This window comes from Anser anser (assembly GCF_964211835.1).
Source record: "Anser anser genome assembly, chromosome: 1".
Lineage (NCBI taxonomy): Eukaryota > Metazoa > Chordata > Aves > Anseriformes > Anatidae > Anser > Anser anser.
The window spans coordinates 27,609,307-27,629,053 of NC_139720.1; the positions used below are offsets into that span (position 1 = coordinate 27,609,307).

General features: G+C 37.5%; 1 protein-coding gene across 3 annotated transcripts in view; it reads left to right on the top strand.

Moving 5' to 3' along the window:
* Positions 1-1,063: 1,063 nt before the first annotated feature.
* Positions 1,064-19,747, top strand: part of TFEC (transcription factor EC) — a 148,983-nt gene continuing 130,299 nt past the window's right edge. For all 3 annotated transcript variants that reach the window (XR_014575006.1, XM_083809723.1, XM_083809725.1), the window contains exon 1: positions 1,064-1,154. The gene's annotated coding sequence lies outside the window, so the exon portion shown is untranslated. The remainder of the gene's footprint in view (positions 1,155-19,747) is intronic.

A 19,747-nucleotide genomic window follows, 5' to 3' on the forward strand; every position in this document is an offset into this window, starting at 1 on the left:
TTCCGAGGCTTGTGTGCACTTCTGAAATATTCATAGTTGACTGTGTCTTAAATAAGTTGAAGTGCATCTTAAAATTCTAAACAAATGCAAAAAAAATCCTGAAACTTTTGTCTGGAAAAACATTTCACATGGAAAAAGAGAACATGCCCAAGACAGAACCATATGCATAATAACTTAGGAAAAGACTGCCTCAAACTCAGAAAAATGTTTTGTAAATCTCTATGAAGTGAACAATACTTTTTCCACTCAGAGATGCCATTTTCGTGTACATTAAGTGTAATATTAATGAAGAAATGAGATTTGACATACAGAGTTCATTTCCTTAAAGCTGAGTCTGTCAGAATAACACCTAACTCAGACAAAACATAAAAGAAAATACATTGCAACAGCAAATTAAATTAAAGTAAAGTTGGATTCAGAGCCATTTTCAGACCAGGGAATATGTTTTGTATTTGAAGTGTTAACAATGAAAAGCCACATGTTATTGTCTGCATCCAACCATCACAACCCTGATTAAGTATACTCACAACTGTACAGAAAAAATCTATAAAATATTATGGTCTGTAAAATTTAACACAAACTGTGTGCTGATTTACTGGAACACTTGGAATGAATAAGGATATAAATCATGCACATAAATTAAGATAATATTAAAATATTTATACATATTATTTTTTTCCTAAATGTAGTCAGCATTTCAAGAAAATAGTAATCAGTTTTACTTTTTTGTTTAGCTTTTGGTATTGAGTAGTATTGCTATTCATTAGACTAAGTAGGTATTTTAGTTTTTACCATATGAAGTATTGGACACTGCCATTTTTCAGGGCCTCTTTACTAAAATTGTGTTAGAGGAATAGCAGTTTAGAAACACCTATTGTTTTTATTTTTAAATAATATCCTGAAATTTCTCTGAGAGGCTGACAGTAGTCAAAATAGTTATGCTTCTACATTAGTCATAGATGAAGATTTCTGTTTAATAAATGGGGAATGAGCTTTCTGCAAAAAAGAGGAAGCGACTTTGGTTTATATAGCATGACCTTGTCTAAAGGGAGACACAGTCACTCATATAGAACTGAAGGAGAACATGCTCTGTGTCTGAAAAGCCAATACAGAAAATACACACAGCAAACCATGTGCCTGCAGCATTACTGAAGGTAACGTTTTTGAGAATATTTCTTCAGGAAATAGAAACAAGAAAGCATATGCTTTACTGGTTGTAATGTATTAACCCATTTAAAAAAAAAGTAAAAAAAAAGTAGAAGCCTAACTTCACTGCAGCAAGCTGTGAGAACTAAGATATTTTTAATTATACGTTTGTGTTACAGTGATGCCCAGGGATGTTCTGAACAGGTTGAGAATCATTGTTTTGGACAAAGAGGAAAATACATTTAATTGCCATGAAATACTTTGTATCATAATTTAAAGGTTATTGGGATGAGAAAAGTAGTGTGTTAAGGGGAGAGTAACACTAATAACCAGAGTGTTTCTTTGTTTTATGAAGATGCCGTGAAATTCATTATTATAGTGTAAAATTTTGCATGTGATATACTGGGTGCACTGCCTTTATTGAGTGGCTATTGCAGTATTTCACAAGGTCAGGGCTGAGATGCTTAGACAGAGTTTTTTTTTTCTTTTTTTTTTTTTTTTTTTTTCTGAATCATATTCTTTGATGTATGCTGCTAAAATCACTGTTAGAGCAGTATGTGTAAGTGCAGCAACCATTCGTTGTTGGTGCTGGCTGATGCCCTGGTGTGAGTCAGCTTTTCATCTCTGCTCCAGCTGTGCAGCACTGGAGGTACTGGGAGAGGGCAAAGGGGAGAGTGACAAGGAGGGAGCTGTGGTTTTCCCTGACCTGCTGTCCAGTCCGTCCTGCAGCTGGATCGCAGCTGATGACTTGGTCCTGCTCAGGCTCTGGTGCCCTCCACGGGGCCACGCTTCTCCAGCTGAGCTTTTCTGGTGGAAAGATTTCCAGCCATGTAAAACTCAATGTGTGGCAGTGAAAACAGCTTAATGATCTGAATTGCATTTATTTATTTATTTATTTTTAATGCAATACAGAGCAGCAAATCTGGTGTGGAATTTTCAGAGATGTAGAATGTGGTATAACCTTAAATAGACTCTTGCACAGTGACTTTTCACGTCTCAGTTGCAAGATGTAGGTATAATGGCATTGAACATAAAGTTACGTCATTGCTGCTGACTTTGGTCAGAAGTTTTAGGATGGCACAGTGACAAATCCAGAACTTCAGTTTCTAATTGGAATAGCTGTCCCAGGTGCAAGGCAGTATGAAAGCAGTCTCCTCTCTGACAGGCTGTCAGAGGTTTCTCAAGCCAAGAAAAAGGGAGCTAGGTGAAAGAGAGAGAAAGAAAATATGACAGTATGTTCTTTAAAATATCTGACACTGAAGAGGTAACCATGTCCTGATTTTTCCATCCCTTCTTTGGTCAATCTATATTTAAAACCATAAAAAATAGAAAATAAAGACTGGATGTTTTACTGGCATTCAGATGCTGCAAATTTGATGGAGGCAAGGAGCCTATGCATGTGCTACTTCCCCTAAAGTGTCTATAGAACTGAATGTCGTGTAAAAATAGGTGTGGTGTGCAATTTATTACAGAATGCTAAAATTACTCTCATAACTCCAAGATATTTTTTCTTTCCTAATAGCAGTCACTTTCCTAATATTTTCCAAAGCACTTGAGACATCTTGTTCAACTAATAATCATAATTAATAAAAAAGTCTTAGCTTTTAAAGTCATCTGTAGATCATTATCTTTTCATGACAGAACTAACATTTAAAGGAACCATTTTATTATTTTACTTTGCTAAAAATATATCAGCTTGTTTTGGTCCATTTACCTTGAAAGAAAATTTCTTCCAAAATAAACCCACAAAAATGAAAGGATAAGTTTATATTTGCTTATAATTTATATTTGCAATGAAACAATTAAAAAAAGTCCAGTATTAGAATATGTTTATTTGCATTGCATGGTTGCTACCACTGACATAAGAGGAGTTACTCCAGAAGTAAAGCACTATTAAGCATGAGTAAAGTAATCAAAATCATGCCCCGAATGGATGGAAAATATGCAGTGTCCTGCAAGTGTTCAGTTGCTGGTAATGGCTCTGTGTATATGGAACAATGGGTGTTCAGTGATTTTATCAAAGCTTTTAGCAGCACAGGATGACAATGCTGAAATCTCCCACATCTATATTTGGAACTCGCTTCCTCCTTTCAAATGTCACTATGTATTTTTAGATATAAAAAAGGAGGATGTATGTTCTTTCAACATATTGCACAACATGTGATGCTTAAATGAAGGAGATCATGCATGCCCTTTTTCAGTTGATCTTAAAGTGCAATTATGCTTCTCTGCCAGCTCTTTCTCTGGAAAGGAGTCTGGAACGTAGGAGTGAGGACTTTGCCTCTATAAAGGACAAGTCTGTGTTGCAGCCCAGGGCTTTTTGGCCTTTCCGTGGAGCAGACAGCTCTAAATGTGTGTGCCGTGGCTTCGGAGGTGCGATGAGCGCTGAGAAGGTGCTGTGTGCATTTCTTCTGCATGTGTGCACAATGTGTGTGTGCTGAGTCCAGTGCCACCCCATTTGCGGCATAGATCGTATGCCTGGAATTGTGCAGGCAATATATATGTGCACAGTATACACATACATATCCACATATGAATACAATGCAGGATGCCTAGCTCCCTCTGACTTTTGAAGCAGCCTTGGGTGGGAAGTATCACGAATCCTCATTTTGTCTTCTCTACTTATCCTCAATGATCAGGAGGTTTCTCTTCCTGGTCTAAGAAGGAAGGAGGGCTGCGCATTTATCTGAAGAAGCTCTTCTCTTGGTAGGAGAAGACATTATGGTAGGACGGGATGCTAAAAATCTGATTTAAAAATAAAATTTGCCATATCTTTAAGAAGTTCTCATAATTTAATATATTTAAATTCCAAAATGATTTTTTTTTCTTTCCTTTACGCTGGACTAATTTCTGATATCTTGGCCACAAATTTTGTCAGTATCTTTTTCCGTAAGATTATCCCTGTGTCATGTCCAAATGACTCACAATAGTGTCGGGATCTTTGTGACCCTTTTTCATCTAACTACCATTGTCTAACACATAAAGTTTCTCAGTTTTCTCTGCTTATCTGATCATATGTAAAAGGATAAGATGTCAGATTCTTAATGACTAAGGCTGTTGGGTGATAACGTAATAAAAGGACAAGATAGAAAGGTGAAAGACATAGCGAGTAGCAATATCTAGAGCGAAAAGTGTTTATTGAATGCAAAGCTGCTGCCTGACTTACATGATAAACTAGTAATGCGATAAACTTTGTCCATTTACACAAGATGGGTTTATCTAACATGAAGCAGACTTTAATGTTATTTTATTTTGGTTTCATTTTATACTCAGTTTGCATAGATATAGGTATAAATAATTTGCTTATGGAAAGCATTTAACCTGTCTTTTGCATGTCATTCTCTTTTCTGACAGAATACAATTTTACTATTGTTATGTATACTTTTATGTGTTTTGGGATCATTCTCAAAATTCTCAGAGGCTATTCACTAGGTCCTGAGTGTTGTGCATGTGCCTCCTCATCACCGGAGGTTTTCAAGATGCAATCAAACAGGGTGCTAGATAGATAATCTCATCTAGGCTCCCTTTTCCCATGGAAGGGACCTGTTGATCTTTCGAGATCCCTTTTAACCTGGGTTCTTCTAAATGATGCTATGAGTCCGTGATTGAACGAAACGCAGAAATCAGTGGTGCTTCTTCAGTGCTGTGGATGCTCTAACTCAAATAGAAGAACTATTTACTGGTCAGACATCACTGTCTTTGCTCTTGATAGCAATTGAGAAATCATCCATGACAGTTTTGTTTTAGCACTAGAGCTTAAGGACAATGGCTATATTTGTGCTAACTTGTGGTTTTTTTTTCAGTCTATCACTTTCACATCATTCTGCCATTTTAGAAATCAGTATCTTGTTCTTGCCTAAATACTACCATTGGCTTTTTTTTTTTTTTTTAAGCTTGGAAATGCCCTATTATTGTCTCCAGCTTGAGTATCTGAACTTTTTTTTTTTCCTTCTTACCATATTTATTTCTGCTGCTACCCTTACATATGCTGATTTACAGTTTTTTTTCCTCTGAACAGTCCTACTGAAAATAAGAGAGAACTCAACTACTGACTTTTCAGAAATGACTCATTTTTCTCCCCTCCTAAATACATCTGTTATACTGCTATGATTCTTTTCTGTCTCTTCAATTTTGTCACCTGTTTTTGGCACAGAATTAGAGAGAGATGGCAAAGGTGGCTTTTTGTCAGTTTCTCAGTGTCTCGATGCTGGCCTATTCATTGGAAGCTATTTGTGTATTTGTAGATACTTACCTTTATCATCGTCTTTTGATTTTTGCTTTTCTCATTCCCACTGAGTTAAGCTTTAGGAAAAAGGATAAAGACTATATCCTAGCTCAAAAGTATGTGAGGAATCCCCCATGGAAGAAAAATCCCCTGCTGGAATGGCTGAGATAACAATGTCTCCTGAAACAGGTCTGAGGATATGATCCCATGTTTGCAAAATTTCATTTTCAGAGTGTTATATTGACAAAAAGTGAAACCAAAGTGAAATTACTGGTCTAAGACATTTGAGGTATAAAGTCTCAGGAGTAAAAAGTTGTGTATATTATTTTTTTGTGTGTGTGGGCACTTGAACATCATGTGAATGCGAGTGACTCAGATCTGTCTTGAATTTCCTCAATTGAATAAAATGCCATCACATTTACCAGTAAGAGGTGCCATCCCTTTTTGGTAAACTTAGCTTATTAATTTCATGTTGTGACATGTGCTATATTAAATTCTTGTTAGACAGCAAGTATAGTTTATACATGAATAGCATTATTTGGAGGTCTGTGGACCCTGATAATTAGGATAGCTGAAAGTAAAAAAAGAATTCATTGTATTAAAAACACAATATATAGCATATAAAAACCACTTACCATTTCTAATGGTGAGACATATTTGTCTAAGAAAAGTAAATAGCCAGGAGAGTGTTCATGTTATAAAGTTCATAAATATATTTTATAAAATACATATACAATATGATACTTATCTATATATATATATCCTTCTAAATAGAAAACAAATATAAATATACAGTAAATATAAACATGGTCAACAGAAGTGATTTCTGATGTGACAAATGATAATAATCAGGTAAAAGTAACATTTGAGTTTATGCTAGGGCTTATACACACTACCACTGATAAACATCAGGTTGTCTGTGAAGGAATCTTGCTATATGAACACTCATCAGGAATGATGGGTGTAGTGGATATGGGGAATGGATGAGGTGATTTCCTGATGACCCTTGCAGTTGTATTTTTCAATGCATTTCTAGGAGGCTTCAGTGTTGTTTCTGATGTGTGCTGAATTGTTGGAAAATGAATTGGTCTGAAGAGCTTTAGGAAAAAAATAAAAATGACTGTACATGCAAAACAAAGCAAAGGTCAGAAGAAAGTGTAAAGAAAGCAAGATTTAAAGGCTGCTTACATGGACTTCAAGTAGAATTTTAAGCTGTGAATTTTTCGTGTTTATTGCTACTGATCTGTCATCCTGTTTAGGATCTACTAGCAGAAAATGTAGCAGTAATCATATGCATGCTTGGAAAAAATTTGGCAGAGTAAGAACAGTTGGCACAGAAGGGATGTACTACATGTGAATTCAATCCCTTCCTGCTGCGTGCTAGGAGGTTTATTCACTCTGATGCTCTGTGCATCATACCCGACTCAGTTCTGCTGCTTTGCTATGAGCATCACTATTCCTGTACATTAATAACTTATGGGTCAAGATGATCACTAAACTGGCTTCAATCCATATGGGTTCTGTGGATTTAAATCAGCAGGCACTTATTTTTCAGTTCAGTTTGTTTTCCTTTCTTCAGCTTTTTGTGATTCAGGTGTGATGACATTCCCTAAAACCAGTGGTACCCCATGGCACTGGCAGTTTCCTTTAAGTGGTGTTGAAGCTGTCCATGTCTCAAATTTATTTAGGCAGCTCTGCTTTCTCCCAGAAGATTCTTTTTCACAAGCATAGCTTGTTGTAACAGAAGTACTATCTTTCATTCATAAGGACAAATAAGCCTATCTCTTTGCATCAATATTCACACTTTGCATAAACCCCTTAGAAGAAGATTTCCATTTTTAATGGTTTTAATTAGCATTTATGAAAAACTGCGGTTTCACATGATATAAAGTGACAGATTAAATTTGTTAAGTGGATAATAATAAAATGTGAGTTGATTTGTTTCACAGGAGTTTAAAAGCCTTTTGCTCAACGGGGCCTCCATGTTAATTCATTAAGCATGCTTTAGACCTTATGGAGATTTTTTTTTTTTTGGATTTAATTAACACAGATCAAACTCCCAAGAGATTTCACGTCCTCCACAACTGCGTGTGATAGAGACAGTAATTTAAAACCTATTTATAGGTCTTTGTGTTCATTTACTTGAAAAAGGGATTAGAAAAACTCTGTGAAATCATTCTAACACAGTGCAGGGTAGAGAAGTTCTTCAGTGTATGAGCCAAATGCGTTTAAAAGATGGGAGGCTGTGGCTAGGACCAGGCTTCAGAGAAATGTTTTTAACTGGTTGCAACAGTGGCATCTAGTCCCTGCTACCAAAGTCAGTTGTACCTTTTGTCCACTGATGTTTTAATCCATGATGTGTAAACAGACCCTGAGCAGGGTCCCAAGCCCCTGACTTCTAACTCATGGTGGTCATGGTGGTCAACAGTGGTCAACAGGGTCAAACTTGATCTCTGTCCCAGGGACTCCTGGCTGAATTGTGACCTGGTTTCAAGAGATGGAATGAAAAACTTGTGGTTTGGGCAATCTCCTGGGAAGTTGTGGATTGTAGGTTTCGGCCTTACCAGATTGAGGAGGTCCCCAGGTTTCACGGTTCTTGGAGCACTGTAACCAGTTCTTAATGTAAGAAATCACTTCTAGATCCTTCTTTAAATTACTTTCAATCTGACTACTGCCATTTTTTATTGAAGTCAGTGATTCCTAAGCATATTAGATGTAGTCTGAGAATGCTTCACAAATAAGTTCCTTCCTACCTGTTTTTGATAGTGCTGTGACTGGACTGAGGTATCCAGTTTGAACACATAAGCTCTGTCTCAAGATGCTTCGAATTAGTATCAAAGAGAAAAAAAGTTGCTTGCAGCAAATAATGATAAATGGAGAAGTAGAGATTAATGATCACTGAGGAATACAACAGCAAACAACATGATAAATACTGCAGAGCAATATTCTGTAGATCATATTAGAACTATGGAAAGAGATCTCAAGCAGATGTACAGTGTCCTCTTGTCCTGAACCCAAAATTTTTCTCTTATCACATTTACCATTAGACTTCTGCACTAAATAAAACAGGGTCCTGAGATAAAAAATAACAACCTATGATCTCTCAATTAAATAGTATATCCTGTCACGTACATGAAGGATAGAAGAACTGCAGGTGCATACCCCCTTGGCATACAGAATGTAAGTAGTTCTTCCAAGATGGGGACCAAGCTGAATCTTAGAGGAAATAAGTCTGAGCAGAATGAAACTCTGCCTTTCTCAGGGAGTGCCATAATATCATGCTTTAAAGCCCTCTAAACAAATGGGATTTGAATTGAGATTTGGACACCTACAGGGAGGTGTCCTGTAAGCTAAGTGTCTAAACTCCCTTAAACTCGGTGAAGATCTGGGCAGTACAGTGCATGGAGAGTAATTCAACCAACCAGCTCCTCCAAGGGGAACTGAATTGTTCTTTGATTACTGACTTGATAACCAGTGACTGTAATGGAAGCTTAAGATATCTAACACAGCATGGACTTCTACAGGCAGGCACCCAAACTGGCATCTCTTAACCTTGAGCTGAACCTCATATAGAAAGAGTCCCCTTGATATAGATGTTTTTTGAACAGTTATTACCTGAAATACTTAAGTGGCAGTAGTGGATTTTCATACATACATTTTGCTATAAAAGTAGGTGAATATTGCTTTTTTACATTTTAATTTATGATTGTAATGCTGACCACTTTATACTCTTCAGACTTCAGTAGATTTTGCATTAGTGAGCAGAATTCTGTGAGTGCTAAAAAGCTAAATGATTAACATTTTACTGTTCCCCTCTCCCAGCAATTCTCTGAGAGGTGCTGATCTTATGAGATAGTAGTCAGGCAGATCTGTAGTTTGGCACTGAGACATGCAGTTGCTGTTATTCAATGTTCATATTCTTTAATAATTAGGCAAGATCGGAGTTCTCACTCCTTTGTTAGTTTAGTCAACAGCCAATAGAAAATGTGTGGGCTTGTGCTGGAGGACTGCTGTTCCCCCAAATAAAAAGTGAGCACCATTCTTCCCCAGTGTGAGTTTACACATCTTTCAGGTTAGTTTTCAGTTATTATTATTATTCTATTCAATTCTATTGTACTTTACAGGTTTTAGCACTATTCCTATGGGATTTTTTTTTATGCTGGATTTCTTAAAATGTGCCATTATCATCCCAAAAGATTTGATTTTCCCTGCTCAGAGCTATGCCTTTCAAAAAATATTTATTTTTTTTTCTTTGAGGACTGCTTTTAGGGACTCCAGCAGAATTTCTGTCAATTCCTCTTCACTGCTATTAATTCTTGGGAATTTTTTAATCTCTGCCAATACAAGAAATGCATAAAATCAGCCTCATTTAAAGGTGTGCTCCTAGGATGCAATGATTTGATATGGGTTCTGAGACCTGCCACAGGTATAGTTGAACATCTGAATGGTTGGGCAGCTTCTATGTTAAAAAAGAGAATCATATTAAGGAAGAATGCCTAGCAAGTTAATCAACAGATTTGTTAAAACTGAACTTTAAAGGCAAGCCTTCATTTTTATTTTATTTTTTTTAAATCTTAAAACAATTTTAATAATATATTATATCCAGAAATTAAAATTCAGAATGCTTCAGCTTTCCAAACACTTAAACGTGTACTTAACAGTAGGAATGCAAGTAATACCATAACTTCATCAGTTTTGTTCTGGACAACTGATGAAAAATATTCCTGAATCTGGGCTTGTTATTACTATGACAGGAACACCGTCTGTTCTGAAAGAAGTATTGCATTTGACATAAGAAAGAGTGTTGTGTGACAGAGTCCTCTGTCAGGCTGTATTAACTTTTTTTTCCCAAACACTTTACTAAAATACTAGGTGCAACAAGTTATTCGAATTTCATCTTTCAAGAACATGAGTTACAAAAAATGAAAAGATATGATAAAACTTGAGTTCAGAGGGAATATCACCCCATCCCATATGAACTTTTTGTCATAATGCACTTTAATACTTTATAATTTCAGAAAACTGTGCTATTGCTAACTACAACAACAGTAGCGATTTTAGAAAATACTAGACTGATTACTTGTGTAGTTGGCTATATATATATAAAAGTTATGAGTATAGTTGAGATTTTCAAAACACCTTCTATATAAGTGTTTATACAGAACACAACATGGATTTCCATGACAAAAAAAAAATAGTACAACAAAATATTTATACTCTGCTTTTTCATATTCATATTTTTATGCCAATTATTTATGCTGATTAAGGATGGTAAATTAAAGATTACTAAGGATGGGAGATATTTACAACAGCCTCTGTAGAAAATAAATAGCCTTCTAGTTAGACAAATTGTAAAGAAAGACCACCTGCATCTCTTTCCTGAGGTCTGGATCTAGTAAAATACTCTATGAGTCTCCTACAGCAAGGCGTTGGGTTATCTATTATCCACTATAATATCTATACTAAATACTATTATTATTATTATCTACTAATACTAGTAGCATTCATACTGATAATTCCTCACAGAGGATCCTGAAACTATGTATGTATGTCTGTGTGTGCTTTACTGTAAACTCTTTACAGTGTTAGACATTTGGCCTATACATGGAGTCTTTAATTATGATAATTTGGATGTTCTTTTTGAGAGTGCTACTTAGCGTTTTCTTGGTTTCTAATTCTTAATTTTTGAGCCATGAAATGGTGAGATAGTGGAGGTTCTTGGGAGTAATATATTCCTTTTATCCAAGCATCCCATGTTTTGCAGAAGCATGCAACCCTAACGTTTTCCAGGAGAGAGGGCTGTACAATGTTTCCAGTCCTTTTTTTTTTGGCTCAGTGGATCAACTGCTTGGCAAGCTTTATATACCATGACGTGACTCCTTCTTTTTGAGGCTCCTCATGGAGCCTCTGCAATTTCCAAAAATACTAGAGGGTGGAGGAATAGAACAGTTATTTGGGGGGAAGCTTTTGATAAGTGGGATTGAAATTCAGCTCATTTAATTTTCATTAAAGAAATGATAACATTCAGGCTAAGGTTGTTGTTTAGACTTCCCCCAGAGAGAGAGAGAGAAGGGAAGAGGTAGAAGAACTCCTCCAAAGGTGAATAATTTTATCCTCTGCAGTTGTAAAACAGAGATGAAATGAATCATTTTCGGTGTCTCCATTAAGGAGCCTAGATGGCGAGCTTAGACCACACATGAACTTTCAGCAAGATGAATGTAGTCTGGAAAAAGATGAGAAGGATAAATAAGGCAGAGCTCAACTCTGTGAAAGAGCATAATTAGTGAGCTTATGTAGTCCATGAACTTTTCCTGCTTTATGGCACCAGGACACCTGAGGCATGGAGAAAGCACAGGTTTGTCTAACAGGGACAGTTCAAAGCAGAGAAGTCAGGAATGAAGAGGAAAATATTTATGAGTGCAACATATGACAAGGAGAAAAGCTGAGGTTTTTACCTTGTTGACCAGAAGAACTCTGTGGGGTATCTAAGGGGAGTTCCACTCCAGAGGAACCTCAGAGGACCTTAGACAGTCTGCAGACAGGAAAGAGTAGAAGAAAACAGATGATCTGATACATTTGGTGATATTTCCCCTGCTTGAAATCTGCAGAAGGGGAAGCCCCAGAGAGCTTTACTCAGCCCACCACGTGAACTTCGGGGAGGAAATGTTCTCCTTTTACATTGTCAAACACTCCCTATGAGCAAGTTACATTTTGAGCACTCTGAACATTATTTATGCCACAAAAAAAGTCAGAGAAATTTTGCTTTGAATCAATTCAGATACTCTATCCTAATTTTGAAAAATTTTGCTCAATCAATCACAGACCTCCACATCTCTCAGTTTTGAAGGTATTAGGATCACTTTTATGACTTTTAGGGTATTCAGGAGGTAAAACGAACCTCTGCGCGGCGCTCAGGGAACTCTTAACAGTTTGGTAAATTACCTTACTCTGTGAAAGTGTGTCAGTTATTAAGTAATATATACAATAAACATGCAGAATGTATAAAAAAAAGATTAGTTACTACAAGCTGACCCCCTTCCACAGGGTTTGGTGGAGTATTATCTCTGCTTTGCAGATGGGGATGCACAGACAGACAGCTCCTTAGGGACTTGTAGGTGACTCAGGAAGCCAGCAGTAAAACTGTGCTGTCAGACTGTGTGGCTTCTGGCTTAGTTCCCTGCACACTTATTGCAGTTTGTTTGGCTTAATGTGTTTGAGGCCTAAGTGAAGGAGTACTGAAGTAGTTCAGCTTTACCTGTTCTTGAATCACTTCTCACAAGGTGATGCATCCAGCTGGTTGTGTGTAGGATGCATATGGCTCCAGCTGGCGGAGTTGTAAAAGGATTAAACAACAGGAACCAGGGATCTCATCTGATCTTTACTCAACCAGGATGGCTACTTATTTTCAAGATAGTTGTGATACTAATATTTGAATTATCTAATTAAGCAAGAGATGACTGACGCTGCATGCTTTTTTTTTTTTTTTTTTGTGTGTGTGTGTGTGTGAAAAGACTGCCCTCTTTTTGAGACAGGGTGAGCAGAGCCAGAAACAACTCTGCTGTCACCATCCTTGCCTGGTCCTGCCGCTCTGAGATCCTCAGCAGTCTCCCTTGGCCACCATTCCCAGTCCAGCAAGGGTGCTGGAGGCTGGCGCACCCCCAGACAGGGGCACACAGGAGACCACAGTCCCTAAGTGACCCGGCCTGGTCCCCAGCATGGCCACTTCTTTCTGGGCCACCCACCACCCCTCAGGCAGCTCGTCCCACAGCTAGGGACAGGAAACAAAGACTGCCCTGGGTTATACCCCGCAGGAAGGGCTTGGGGAACTTGGGAGTTTGGTCCTTGTATCGCCATTGCCATTGAGGCATGAGGCAATGGGATGGCTCAGCTGGAGTCTCCTTAAGTCCGGCACAACCTGGCCACAGAATGGTGGCCCTGCATCAGCACCAGGGATGCCATTCTGTGGTCAAACCCACACATTGGCCTCCAAACCACTGAAAACATCACAAAAGGAGGCCTTGGCTCTGCCTGGTGGCCTATGTGCAACCCACTGGCAAAGTGACAGGGCTTGTATAAGCGGAAAGTTGTGGAAATGTTTTAAGACTAAGAAAATTCAGGTTGGTTCCTGAGGGAGTAGTAACCCACCCCAGGCAAAATCTTCCACAAATGACAGCAATTGAGAACTTCTCATGGGTCAGATGCGCACCTCCTGCTGATGCATATGGATACAGGAATGCTGCTGCAATGGGGTTGGTGAAGATTTTCCCTGGCACAGGGGAATCCCTTTGTTGCTCAAATGTTAAAGAGAAAGCAAACAACAGAAAGTTTTGAAAGTATTTGACTCTCTTCTCTGCAGCTCTACTTTTGATCGCCCAATTTCTGCTTTCCTGAATCCTGTGATATTGTTTTTTTGTTTTTTTTTTTTTCACCATTTTCTTTCAGGCAGCACTGAAGATCTGGCTAGAGGAAAATAGTTTGAGAGGAACAAGCTGAAAATTATACACTTCATTGTCTTTTAAAAAACAAACCCTGCACAAAACCTCTAAGATTCCTCTCACAATAAAGCCGAAATAGCCTCTCAGCAGCCTTGTTAGCCAGCTCACTTTTAAGACTGTTTTTCCACTGTAAAATTCTTTAGGGCCTTTTACACACACACACACACACACACACACACACACACACACACACACACACACACACACACGCAAGTAATGTCTTTTTTGAGTTCTGGAAGCTGAAATACCTAACTATCTAAGTAGCAAATGTCTGACAACAGGAGCACTAGGCTTTGTTTCAATGTTTCTTACATCTATTCTTTGCTATTATTGGCTGAATTAGGCTTTTTATTGTCGCAGTAAGTCCTGGTGGCTCTGCCGATGTGCTGTGAAGTCACTGGAGGTTGTGGACCCCCAATCAGTGTTTACTATTGTTCCAGGGATGTGTGCTAGCTATCGAGTAAAAGGTCACTCAGAGTACTTTCTTTTTTTTCTTTCTTTCTTTTCCTTTTTTTTTTTCTCTGGGACAGCAACTGCTCATCTACACAGCACTAACTTTTTACCTGATGCCCTGCAAGTCAGAAACATGCTGCTCTAGTGTTTCCAGTTGGAGACCCGCTGATGCCTTTTAGAAATCCTTATTGCATCCCTGAAAGCAACAGACACACAGACCTCTGCAGTACTGTTCTACTGTGGCAGCACTTACAGCTGAGTCCGTGAGAAAACCTGAAGCTCCACAGAGCTTACTGCATTTTCAGAAAAGCCAAAGTATTGCAAAATTAGTTCTAGCTCAGCTTACCTGCTTTAAGAGTCTAATATAAGAGCTTTGTTTCCAGCCTCCCATGCTTTGTCACAGAGGCGCTTCTGGGGAGGTGGGTAAGGCTTAAAATGATATTTGTGATCATTCCAGATTTTACTCTCATCTTACTTCTAAAGGTCCATTAAAGCTCAAATTAAGCAAGACTCCTGCTGTTAGCCCAGTGAACTGTGAATGGGTCTGTGGAACTGTTACACATCCTTTGAAAGTATAGAATAACAGAGGAAAAAAAAAAAAAAACAACAAAAAACCTGCTAAGGCTTCCCTTTTGATATGTAAGGATTTTTACTGCGACGATTTTTGTTTGTTTTAAGGCTTTGATTGCTTAAATATTTTCAGAGAGAAAGCATACATGATTCTTAATTGCTCCCTAAATTGGAAAGCTGCTGTATCTTAAGAAGAAAATTAAATTATTATGCTCTTGAGGACCCGTGTCTTGCTAATCTTCCAAATAAAATGAACTCTGGAGTGAAAGTCATTAATCATGATATCTTAATAACACACACTTCAAACAAAGTATATACCCTTTCAGATTAAAGATACTGTGAAAGCAAAGCATAGTGTGACATGCTGAGGACATCTAGTGGAGAAAAAGTAAAATAGTAGTAAAAGTACACAGCAGGAATGTTGCCTACTCTGTTACAGCAAAATGAAAATCTGAACTCACATGGTTTAGCAAGAGTTCTCTCTGTTTTAATCCTAAAGTACATGTTTCCAGACAAAAGAAAATCTTTTTTTTTTTTTTTTTAGAAGAGCCAACTATGCCTTTGTACTTGCCTTTAAAAAATGCATTACAATTAATTTCACTTAATTTTAGATGTGGTAGTTTCTTTTTCATTTTTCCATAATTTTGTTATTTGGCAAATAAATTAATTTACATTCATGTCAGACTCCATGTCTGTAATAAAGCAAGGATGGTACCTACCAAATAATGCTTACCAGCTAGTTGAGATCTTTGGGTGGAAGATGTTAAAAGCAGTGTGTATAGGTAGCTCAAATATTCCTTATTTGTCAGAATTAAAGCTGGCATTTGAGTTGATTTATATGATTAATATTACCAGTGTTATTACATTTATCTTTGATTACACGCAATGTAGGGATGGCTTTTATATATGACCTTACAAAATAACTTGGTTTTGGAGCTGTATTGTCATACCAGTGAGCGAAATGGTTACTTTGACTACCCTCACCACATTATCTATCACTGGCTTGAATTCTGAGGCCTTGTAATGAATAATCTGAAATCTCCAGGAAGAGGCATATTAATTTGCAGGAACTCAAATGAGAGTTGTATGCTGTCAGGTCAGTCAAGTGAGGGAGCCTGCATGTTTCAGGAACTACCTGGCAGCTGTTACCACAACAAGACTGCCTGAAGAGCTGCTGTACAATGAGGGAAGAGACAGATCATTTTGTAATAACGCAAAATAACCTCTGTCAACCTAGATAAATGTGGTATTACTAAGTTCAGTATCTGCTCCTCTGTTCCTGGCTTGCTCTGGTGTTGTGTCCACATGCTTGCAGTTGCAGCTTGACCCTGCTGGGCCTGTCACCACTGGTGACAGCTTTGGGTCAAGAAGCTCCCTGGATCAGGAGTTCACAATATGGAGTGTTTGGGTTCACCCAGAAGGTCACTCCAAGAGAGGTGGTTTGACATTAAACACAAAAATGAGGCTGTTTATAAAACACCCATAGAAAATTACATTTGCTTTAAATGTGGCTTCAGTGGGGTCTCTTATTAGGGTTGCTTGATCAGTGCTAACAAAGGCCTTTATACAGCCCAATAGATTATTTAATAGTTACTCAGTCGTCAATACTATATCAAAACAATTACTGACTTGCCGCTATGATTACAAACAGAACAAAGAATATTTAATACATACAATAACTATTTTCCCCTCTATCTCACTTCACTTAAATACTCAGTTCACTTTCAAACAAATCCACACAGGTGTGTAATCACGTTAAAAAAAAAAAAGGAAATAAAATTAAAGATACAGGCATGTAAGATTCCAAATCACTGCTTATGGAAGAATATTTGGGTGAGCAGCCTGAGTGTGATACCAGTAGCTAAAGAACAATGAGAACCACATCGTCCTGAGCAAGGCTTCAAAAAAAAAAAGGATGGGAGGGAACGTGTTAAGGTATAATACTGGACTGTAGCGAAGTGAAGCAATGCCAAAGGGCCTGTGTGGAAGTGGGACACCACTGATACATGTGGATTGACATTTCTATTGGTGAAAGACAGTTAAATTTTTGAGTCAACAGCAGTAGAGTTTCAGACAGGGACATGGGGCAGTGTCTGTGTAAAGAAGCACAGAAGCACAGCTTGTGTAACAGCCATCTTAAGGAAGCGCTGGGTTACATGGATGTGAAGCCTGAGAGGTCCTATCATCTTTGAACCTATTCTAGTCAGGATATACTATATTCTTTTCGACGCATCAAGGAATCTTTGGATAAAGGAAATGGCACCATGGTTTTATTTTAGCATAGAGTGTTTGAGGCAGTTCTTCAGAATGGCAAAGTCTACAATTACTGCTAACGGGATAAAATCAAAAGAAATATCCATGTGCCATGAGTCTTCCCCATTGGGAGTTCTTACAAAAGTCAGGAATCAGACACTATAGGAAAGCAGGTAGTTTGGGGAAGTTATCTATTAGTAGGGGTAACATTTTCTGTCTTAATTCCCTAAAACATGGGCTTTCCCCTCTCCAGATAAACACCATGATAATCCTCTTTCTCACAAACTGGGTTATACTAGCCATGTTCACACCAGTTCTGACTACTGTTCTCCAAAGACTTGTGAGGAAAACATGTTTTTGGGCACGATGGGATTACTGAGTTCTGCTGTAAGATCAGTAAATAAAGAGATTCAATATATGAATAAATTTTTCAGGTATTGGAATCTATGGGACTGTGATAAATTATTTGCTTATGCAATTGTCTTCAGAACCCTTCCCTTTTGCATCCTGAATTTTATAAGGTCTGAGAGGAAAGTAAAAGCCTCTTCTGAGGAAGAATCAGTAGTGAAAGTCTGATAGTTATTTAAGTAAAACTTTTAAGCTTAAAAGAACAGTAAGATTTGCCAAGATTATACAAGGATTTTCCAACACTGCAATTTTGTTTGTCAAACCTGTTCCTAAAAACCTCCAATGAAGTTTTTGAAGCAGCCTATTCAAACACTTACCTCTCTTCATCCTTAAAAAGTTCTTACTGGTAGCAAACCTTAATCCTTTTACTTTTTGTCAAATCTGCAGAAGGCATGAAGAACAGTGGGTGTCATACTACCTATAAAACCCTTTCATGTATTGAAAGAATGTACCCAAGTTTCCTCTAAATGATTTTTTCTTTCTTTCTTTTTTCATCCTTTTTTTTTTTGATTAATACAAAATAATTCTTTTAACATTTCTTTGAAGATTGTATTTTCTAAATCTGTTACATTCTTTTTATCGCCTGGGCTGTCTTCCAAAACAGAGGTTATCTTTGTATTACGTTGTAGTGCCCAGAAGTATACACAGCACTCTAGGTGACATCTCTCCTATGCTGAACAACTCTTGTGTCTTGTAGATGATGCTCCTCAAAATACCTCCTGGAATGCCCTTTTGAAATACTGTCACATTCTTGACTTAAATTAGGTGTTTGATTTGCTGAAAGCCCAGAGCTTTTTCTTCAGTATTGCTGACTAGTCAGCTATTCTCTTGTTGTATTTATGCATTTGAATTTCCCTTTTTGAGCACTTTACTTAGCATTTATTGAATTCAAACACAGTGATTTCAATCCATGCTTTCATTTATCAACATTATTAAAAAATTGACTCCTGTTAAGCTGAGTGTTTGCAACCTATTGCAGTTTCAATATGACAAGTATACTCTCTTGTCAGTTGTCCAAGGCATTGAGGAACATATTAAATGCAGCCTACAATGAATCTCTGCACTGTGTTGTTTGACATCTGACAATTGGACAGATAATTTTTGGTAACTTTCTTGTGAGTGTTTTATTTTTCTGGATATTTAAACATCCATCTCATGATGTTTATCTATACCAACTCAGTATTTGTGATTTTGCAAGTGAGAATGGCATTTCAAACAGCATTGGTACTAAGTGTATTGTACATCAAGTATCTGATCAAGTCTTACCCTTTGTGAGTGTTGAAACAAAGGTAATACTGACATTTCAGCCTTTATTGCCTGCTGTTCTCTTTTCTTTCTTGTTAAGCAACGGACATATTTTTTTCCCTTGTCATCTTTCCATTTCTAAAATATTTTTCTTGTTGTACTTTATTTTTCTTGTTAGTTGAAACTCACTTTCACTTTTATCTGTTCTGCATCTTATTCCTTCAGAGACTATTACATCTATGCCTGTAGGTCCTTGTTCCTGCTCTTGTACTTAAATTTATACTTTTCTACTTTCTTTTTTTTTTTTTTTTCTTTTCCTGGTCCTTAAAGAGCTTTTTGATGGAGCCATATTGGTGTCTTGCTATGCTCTATATGTTTCCTTTGCATCATGACAGTCTGCCATTGTAACTTTAATATAGTCCCTTTCAGTAAGTGCGAGCTCTCTTGCAGTCCTTTTTTTTTCCTTAGAATATCTTCCCAAGAGACCCTACCTTCCAGTTCCCTGAGTTCGATGAAGTCTGATTTTTTGAACTCTATTGTCCTTATTCCGCTGCTCTCATTCCTCCCTTTCTTTAGATTTGTGAACTCTATGGTTTTGTAATCACTTTCACCGAAAGTACCTTCTACCTTTAGCTTCTCAACCAGATCCTCCCTATTAGGCAGAATCAGTTCTAAAACAGCTGTAAGCTTCTCAGTAGCTTCTTCCATCTTCTTAAAAGGTTGTCCCCAACATGTTCTGAAAACTTACTGGACTTTCTACATCCTCACATTATTTCCTAGCACGCATCTGTGTTTAATCCAAGTCCCCTATTATTACAAGTAAGGGAGGCACCCTTTGGATGCATCTGTTAGTTGCAAAAACAAAGCAAAACAAAACAAAACAAAAATTTAAACAAACAAACAAACAAAACCCCCCACCTCTGCTAAGTTCTTCTGATGAGGTTATTCTAGC